This window comes from Dipodomys spectabilis, unplaced genomic scaffold (assembly GCF_019054845.1).
Source record: "Dipodomys spectabilis isolate Male_0828 unplaced genomic scaffold, ASM1905484v1 ptg000336l, whole genome shotgun sequence".
NCBI lineage: Eukaryota > Metazoa > Chordata > Mammalia > Rodentia > Heteromyidae > Dipodomys > Dipodomys spectabilis.
Genome location: NW_024871013.1, coordinates 814,380 through 823,661, shown reverse-complemented (window position 1 = coordinate 823,661; position 9,282 = coordinate 814,380). Strand labels below are relative to the sequence as shown.

The following is a 9,282-nucleotide window of genomic DNA, read 5'->3' as shown; positions in this document are numbered from 1 at the left end:
AGCATATATAAGCAAATTCCCAAAATTAAATATATTTAAACCATTAAAACTTTTAACAAAACTTAACACTTGCTGCAGTGTTCATTATGACAGAAGCCTTGTATAGAATAATTGAATTCCTCCTCCTACACATCTCTTGAACAACAAATATCTGGAATTATTTTGTTTTTGACTTGTCAATCTTGGCTTTATTCTTAAATGTGTGCTTATGTAAGAAGTACATGCCTCTAAAATTTCATGAAAATTCTTTTATACTTACTGTTTGTTGAATTGTCTAGTTTAAGAAAATCAATTACACTTTATATATAAAACATGTTCTATGCTCCATTCAGCATCACGTACTCTAACACTGGAACGATACAGAGAAGATTTGAATGGCCCCTGCGCAAGAATGATAGGCAAATTCCTGTACCATTCCATACTTTTACAACAACAGATGCTGGAGGGGATGTGGCCACAAGGGAACTGTACTGCACTCTTGGTGGGAGTGTAAACTTGTTCAACCACTTTGGAAAGTAGTATAGAGGTTCCTCAAAAGACTCCACATAGAACTCCTCTATGACATAGCAATCCCACTTTTGGGCATTTACCCAAAATATCACAAACAAGACGGTACTAAAACTATCAGCACAATTATATATATTGCAGCATTGTTTAAGATAGCTAAGATATAGGATCAACCCCGATGCCCCTCATCAGATAAATAGATCAAGAAAATGTGCTATTTATACCAATGAAATTCTATGCCTCCATAAGAAAGAATGGCATCGCCCAATTTGTTAGAAAATGGAAAGACTTGGAAAAAAATTAAGTGAAGTAAGCCAGGTCCAAAGAAACATAGGTCCCAGGGTTTCCCTAAATTTTAATAACTAATATATGTCTGGGATAAGCAGAAAAGGTCAAAATCTATGCACATATGACCAGATAAGATGATGTTAAGGGAAATGAACCCCCAAATAGGAATACAAGTGTTTTTCTTTTCTTGCTATTGTTTCGAACGTACTTATAACAGACTATGTGATTTTTTTTTGTATCTTTATATGTTCCTCCCTCATGCTATAACCCCTGTTTTCACTGTGTTTGAATTTGGTGTGCCCACCTCTTGTATATACGCTCCTCTAATTTGGGGAGGGGAAGGAAAAAAACAAAATACTTAAATAGGGATTCAGGTTGACCCATTGTAACAATGAGATGTACAAGACACTATGGTGAAAAATGAACTTTACAATTTAGGCAGGGGAAGTGGTGAGGGGAGTTTACTTGTAGAGGTGGGAGGGAAGGGACGGTAGAGGGAAAATAAAGGAGGAGGTAACAATCCTTGTTAAGAAATGTACTCATTACTTGCTCATGTAAATGTGACCTCTCTGTACAGTATTTTTAAAATAAAAAGTACGAAAATGTTCTGCGATGGGAGAGTTTATTTCCTTTATTTTACTCATACAATATGGCTAACAAAGAAATTAATGCAAAAACTGATATGAAGGTATTTTGAATGAATGTGTGTGTGTGCACGTGCACATGTTCTCATGCACTTGCATGTATGTTGGTGTGCTCACAGTTTGAAAAAAGGGCTTCAAAGTCTTGCTAGGCCTTTCCTCTCTAGATTGGTGAGCTACTATATGAGCTACATCTCCATTCCTGGCTCTTTGCTAACTCATTGAAATTTTTGAAAAATAATCTCATGAATTTATTTTGCCCTGATTGGCTTCCACTGTTATCCACAGATCTCTGGCTCCTGAGTAAATATGCCGAGTAGTTAGGATTACAGGTGTGACCAACCAGCACAAGGCTTTCAGAATAATTTTAAAAGTAGAAGAAAGTTTACTTCATGGGGGCCTGTTTTATCATCTCCTACTTTTAAAGCCTTTTGGAGTGATTATTTGTGAATTTTTTTCCTTTTTTTGGATTCTTAAGAAAGTAAGTGATGATATTTAAAAGTTTAGTACTTTTTAAAATGGAACCTGGAAAAATGGGACAGAATATATTTGTCTCTCTTATTAGCTCAGCTCTGTGCATGATAACCCAATGTCACCAACACAATCTGTGTTGAAGACAACATGTAACAGAAAACAATCACCATGGGCAATAATTGCTATGGTATTATTTCTTGGACAATATGAATATTGAATTGAGAATGTAAGAGAATGGAAAGATTTTACCTACCTTTTGTGTATTGCTGAAAGACTTTTGGAAACTTTGACTCATTTTCTTCCTCACAGTGTGTATTTGGGCCATGCACTTACTGCCTTTAATTACAATTTTTCCCAACACTAAAATGGTAATAACATTAGCATTATAGAAAATGATATCTTAAGAATTAAGGAAAATAAAACTTGTGAAATACTTAACATAAACTTCCATGAATGAGTTTTGAGCTTAGCCAGCAGTTTTTAAAAAATGCTAAAAAGAATGCTGTAAGTATTACAGAAACCATTGCATATAGTGAGCAAACAGAATATTATCTGTTGACCATAATCTTCTTCCAAAGAAGCCAGGTGGATTATTTCTCATGTTGTAAATCAAACTGGTTATCTTATGTCTTGATAGTGTAAAAATATCAGGGACAAAATAATGAAGGAATGTTGTAGACTGAGGTGAAGTTCATATGAAAATGTGCAAAACTGATAAAACTTAAAAGTATCTGAGAATTATATTGTGTTTTACATCATTTAAGGTACATTGCAAAGTTAAGAAAGACCAAGAAGAATGGATTCTCTTTTCGATGTCCTATCATAGGTTCTTGGATGAACATTTTCCTCATTCTTGTAAAGGCATCATCAGATGAGGGGAACTATATTATTTTTTGTTTGCTACTGTCCATTTATTCTTCATTTGAAATTTGAACTACTTGAGACTGAAAGAAAACAAGGAAATTAGACACGCAGTCTTTGGAAAGAACAAACAATGTGAAATAAATAAAATGCATACAGCCTTGTAAAAGGTCTGACTAAAGTGAGTTATATAGTCTCAAGCATAAACAGAAAATGATTAAGCAATATCATGTTATTTAAAATTGAAAATGTTAGGAGTTGCTTAATATTGTTACTTTCTAATACCTTGAATTAATTATTGATTTTGTATTGAAAGATTAAAGATGATATTAACAAGAAACTTGATTAAAAGTGGACAAAAGTTCTGAATAGACATGTTCTCCTTAAAGCCCTGAAAATTTCCAGTGGTTTTACAAAGTTCTTTAATACCACTGCTATTCTGGTTTAATTCTTTTTGAGCAGAAGTCATTAGAGAAATGTAATTCAAAATTACTATGATACTACTTCATAATTATTGTAAATGTAAGGTCCGTTCCTGGATGGTGAGCAGACTCCACCCTCCTCACAGCAAAGTCTCCACCTAGTATCTGCGTTACCTAGGCAACTGGGACACCTGGAAGAGATCACATCTGATTTTGATGTGGAAACACATTTCTCGGCCCATACCCTCGATAAGGCCTAGCCCAGGCCCAGAAGCTCTCTCTGCTTTTCTAGCTCTTTCTCAGCTTTCTTCTCTCTCCTCTCTCTGTTCTTTTCTAGCTCTCTCTGCTCTCTCACTCTTCTCTCTCTCTGCTCTCTCTCTGCTCTTTTCTAGCTCTCTCTGCTTTTTTTCTAGCTCTTTTCTAGCTCTTTCCTCTCTCTTTCCCAGATCTCTCTCTTTCCCAGGCCTTTCCCAGCCACGTAGAGTGCCAACATTGCCTGGTCCCAGCAGGTCTACTGAATAAATCTACCCCTTACCTGAATACCGCGTGGGTGGTGCTGTTCTTACTTGGCTACCTCTTTTTAAAAACCTAACAGTAACTTTTATCAAAAAAATCAAAGGAATCAGGTGTGGTGGTAAAGGCTTTTAACTCCAAGCATTTAGGAGGTTCGATTTAAGTCAAAGGCCAGTCTGGAGTACTGAAGAGAATAAAAACCTGCCCTTTATTACCTTTTAACAAAGGTAATAATGTTGAGAGTGTGGAGAAAAGGAAATTTTCTACACTCTTCAACAAAATGCAGGTTAGTATTCTCCTTGTAGAAAGTAATATGCAGCTTTCTAAAGAACTCCAAAGTTGAAATATAATCTGCCCCACCAATCATGTGATTATTTCTCTATTCGTAACTCAAATATATCTGCAGTTCATTGTATTCATCATTCACAACAACAGCCAAGATATAAATCGAAGTTCAGTGTTGAACTACAGACTAATAAAGATACTGTGGTACATGCACAAATATCTTTTTCTGTTTCATCCCTAAAATAGCAAGAGACTTCTCCCATTAGCCACAACTTACAATGACCTGAAAGATGAAGAAAATGAAGAAAAATATTGTCTTCTGATCTTTGTAAACACACACACACACACACACACACACACACACAAACACACAAACCAACATCAAACATTAAGAGAGAAATTTTTAACAAGTAAAACAACGTGGAATTGTTGGGGCATTTAGGTCACAATGTAGAAGATAGTAGATATACAGGATGAACCGGTATAGAGTTGTAATGTACAACATGAGGATACAGGGGACAACACTGGCCTTACATGGTTTCCCTGATTTGCAATATCTAGTATATGTCTGAGTCAAGCAGAAAAGGTCAGATAAGGTGATGTTAGGGAAATGAACCCTAAGATATGTATTCATTTTTTTTCTTTCATGCGATTGTTTCTAACACATTTATAAGACTATTTCATTGTTGTTCGTATGTCCCTCCCCCACAGTATAACCCCTGCTTTCACTGTATTTGATGTCAGTATAATTTGTGGAGGGAAAGGGGAAAAAATCATTTAAATAGGGATACAGGTGGACCCATTGCAAAAATGAAATGTACAAGTCGTTATGTCAAAAATGAACTTTACAATTTTGGTGGGGGGGGAGCGGGGAGGACTGGGTAAGGGGGGAGGAGGGAGGATGGGAAGGGGAAACAAAGGAGGAGGCTACAATGCTTGATAAGAAATGTACTCATTATCTTGCCCATGTAATTGTAATCCCTCTGTACAGTATTTTCACAACTAAAAAAAGAAAGGAATGAAGCTAATTAAGTAGGAGTTGTTCTTATGAGTAGGGGTTGCTCTTTTTGTTGTGCTTCCTTCAGTAATGGATAAGATGAACATAATGATGCATGCTCAATACAGAACAAAATGTCAAATTAAAATACATGATATTATCCTTGGTGTAAACTAATTACTGCAAATAAAGGAAACCACGGGGCCTATGTTTCTTTGTCTAGTTTACTTCACTTAATATGATTTTTTCCAAGTTCTTCCATTTCCTTAAAAATGAGATGGTACCTTTCTTTCTGATGAAAGCATAGTATTGCATGAACGCATATCTCTCTGTTGTGTGTGTGTGTGTGTTTCACTTTCTTGATCCATTCATCTACTGAGGGGCATCTGGGTTGATTCCATATCTTAACTACGGTTAATACTACTGTGATAAACATAATTGGGCTGGTAGCTTTAGTGTGGCCTTGTTTGTGGTCACTAGGGTAAATGCCCAGAAGTGGGATTACTGGGTAATAGGGGACCAGTATTGTGTACATCAAGGATAATATTAATAGTTGAGCAGAATAGCTCAATAGCTATGTACATATGACTCTATAAGGTGATTCAACTTTAAATCAACAAATGTTGATTTAACTTTGTTAATTTATCATTTTGTTGTTCTTAATGTACTATGTGATTTGTTTTTATCCGTTTGTGTTTTCCCCACCTATGGTTTATCGCCTGAAGTCACTGTATTTTAATCTGATGCCCTGGGTATTGTAAATATGTTGATTTGAACTTGGGAATGGAAAGAGAAAAAACAAAATGGTGAGACAAAGGACAAATGAGTAACCTATGCAACTGTTATACTCACAAGACAATATGTTGGAAATAATCTTGGGGGGGACGTTGGGAGGGAAGAGGGTGAAAAATTGTAGAAGGGGTAACAAGTTAGAAAAGAAATGAATTCCTTACTTTACTTGTGTAAGTATAACCACTCTGTACTTTACCTTAACAATAGAATTTAAATAAAAAATAAAATATATGAGAGCAGCAATACAGGAGATAGGAAAGGGGGAAATACTGTAGTATAGTGCAATAAAACAGCTGTGGAGACCAGAAATGTAACTTTTACATAGGAAGTAATAAACTAGCACACAGATTTTCAGCCTCATGTCAGTCATTAAAAAGGGAAAACAAAATGCACAATCAGCAAACCAATAGAGATAAAATAGAAAATTAAGCAAGTTGAAGGGATGACTTGGACCAACAATAACAAATGACACAATTAGGTAACAAATAACAAGCTGGTAAGTTTAAAAAGTATTACCCATAATTCTATTAAATGTTGTTTACATCACAATTTGTTAGCACTATAATTCAAATCACAGTTAAATAATATATCATTTTTATAATGGTATTTATTTTTGATTTCGTAATATTGAATGTTTAATATATAATTTTAATTTTAGCAGCTATAGAAAAGAAGAAAGTGAAACTAATTTTGATGATATATTTCATGAATTGTAAAACTGAGAAACATTAGAATTTAAACAAATAATTTATCATTATTGTTTTATTTCTGTGAATTAATGTAATAATTCAAAGTGTATTCTACACTTAACACTCATCTTAACATCAAATAATAAATTATTTCACATGACTCGGTTTTAGGTGGAAGGATTCAGAACTGTGGTAAAATTCACACCACACAATACACGAGGGAATTACCCCTCTCATCAAGTTTAAGTTGTGGAAATTTGATTTCTACATGAATGTTAAATTTCTGTCTAGGTGACATCTATACAAGTATATACAATTATATGCATGAGGAGTACTTCAGATGATACTTAAAAGTCATATTCATTAATTAAATTTTTATGATTTTGTACCAAATAAATATTTATAGAGAGACTGAATTTCTGATTAGATGATGGTGTATGTAGGCCAGATTATGCATATTGAGGCTTATTTTATATTCCTGATATTGTTTCTAGAGTTAGATTTAATTTTCCATAACTGGGTTAAGTGTATTATGTTGGTATTATGAAAGTAATTCTTTGCCATTAATCCTTTGCCAGTTGTCTAATACTAATATAATTTATCCATGTGTTAGAAGTAATGGAAATAACAACAGATATAAGCAAGATAAATCAGTCTGAAGTAGAAAAGTATTTTCACCTATATTTTGATAGCTGGTCCTCTTTTACACTACAGAATATCCTTGGGAAAATGTGCTCCAGGCTGGCCACAACTGCAGAATATTATGGTTTGATCTATCATAAGAGAAGGAAGGATGCGGAACCTCCCTTCCAAAAGTCTGCTTCCAGGCTTGTGATCTGCTTTATGGTGGTTACTTGAAAATGAACATTTTTCACAGTCAACCTTGAAAAGCCATCTTGATAGACCATTTCTGTAAGTGTATTACTACAGAGTTATTCATGGCTTTGTAAAGATGCCAGATTGCCTCATTTTGAGACAATTTAACAGGAATTTAGTCACCAGTTCTTTGTATCTTCCAGGGAAAAACCAATTGACTCTAGGCCAGGGAATCACTGGGGCCCAGAGACGCTAATACCTTGAATAGTAATCCTAGACCTCTAAAACTAAACACACACACACACACATACACACAAATCAAACAATCAAACAAACAAAAAAATTCCAGTTAGTACAGCCAGTCAGGTCTGCTATCACAGCCTACTTAAAATCAGGCAAAAAAAGAGAAGCTGAGAGTTATTTAGAGGATAACTAATATATTTTTTATGAGGCAGACTGAAATGAGACCCCAGAGAGAGGGTCAGGAAGACTGATCAGAGAGACTAAAATTGGTCACACAAAAATTGGAAAATAAAATTCCTTGCAGAACAAATAAATCATAGTAAGCCTGCACATATAAGAACAAGACAGCAGACCAAATTCCAGAAATGCACATTTTCTTAGAGGTCAGCTTAATGAATTATCAATGGAAATATTTGAATTCTTAAATATTTGACGACATGTGGAAGAAGGCTGAAGAGAAAGAAAATGCCATCACTCTGTTAGGAGGTCCAACATCACATTAGGAAGTAATCAAGCACAGATTTGTAATAAAAGAGTATCTCTGTACAGTATGTTCTCAAATAAAATAAAATTAAATTAAAAACAAGAGTAAATAATTATTCCAAATGAGAGCTTCATTTGTTTTGATCTAACAGTTCTTGATTTAGGTGCTAGCAATTACCATACAATTGATCCAGTCCCACAGCTGAGTTAATACTGACCGCAGTATTCCCACATGAAGGAAAAGAGAAAATTTACAAATGTCTGATGAAATGAGTAGAGGGTGAAGTGTTCTAATAGTGATATCTGAGGTTTAGACACAGGTGATGAGGTCGATTTTCTTTTCTAAAAACCCCCCATTTTTAGCCTGGTGCCAGTGGCTCACAGCTGTAATCTTACCTACTCAGGAAGCTGAGATCTGAGGACAGCGGTTCAAAGCCAACCTAGGCAGGAAAGTTCCTGAGACTCTTACCTCCATTTAACCACCAGAAAACCAGAAGTGGCACTGTGGCTCAAGAGGTGGAGCACTCACCTTGACTTGAAGAGCTCAGGGACAGTGTCCAAGTCCATACTCCAAGCCCCTCGGCCAACAACAAAAATCTCCCTTTTCTTGGACTGCCTACATCATTTACTAACATTCAACAAAGAAGCCATTTTGTCAACCACTACATTTAAGTCCTATTCTAGCTACTGCAAATAGAATGATTTGCTATCCTATGTCAAAAGGTTCATATTTGCGGAAACAAATACCAGCAGTTGTAAGTTTTTTTTTCCAGTCCTTGAACTCTGGGCCTGGGCCCAGAACATGGTTATGCTGGTAGTTTTCATGTGAGCTTGTTTGTTATTTATTGGATTACTGCCAATGAGGGTAATTACTGGGTCTAAAGGGAGATCAATGTTTAGTCTTTTCAGGAAACTCCGTACTGTATTCCACAGTGGTTGAACAAGTTTAGTTTCCCACCAACAGTGTAATAGAGTTCCCAATTGGTTACATCCATGCCAGCATTTTCTATTGCTAGTTTTCTTGATAATGGCCATTCTAATTAGGATGAGGTAGAATCTGTCTTGTTTACTTGTAGATTTGTGGGCACCTTCTAGCTACCATGAATGAATCCATGAAATCTATATTGCTCAGAGTCTGCATTCCTTTCTCTTTTCTCTTAGTATAATTTTCCCAAGCCTTTCATTTTCCTTAATACTGGTGAAAAGTCATCCTTTCTGATGGGTGAATAGAATTCCAGTGTGCGCTTGCGCGCGCGCACACGTACATGCGT

At 35.5% G+C, this 9,282-nt stretch overlaps 1 non-coding gene across 1 annotated transcript; it reads left to right on the top strand.

Moving 5' to 3' along the window:
* The first annotated feature begins 319 nt into the window (after positions 1-319).
* Positions 320-426, top strand: LOC122095150. Its single transcript, XR_006145048.1, has one exon. It is a non-coding gene; the product is annotated as a U6 spliceosomal RNA (small nuclear RNA).
* Positions 427-9,282: the final 8,856 nt, after the last annotated feature.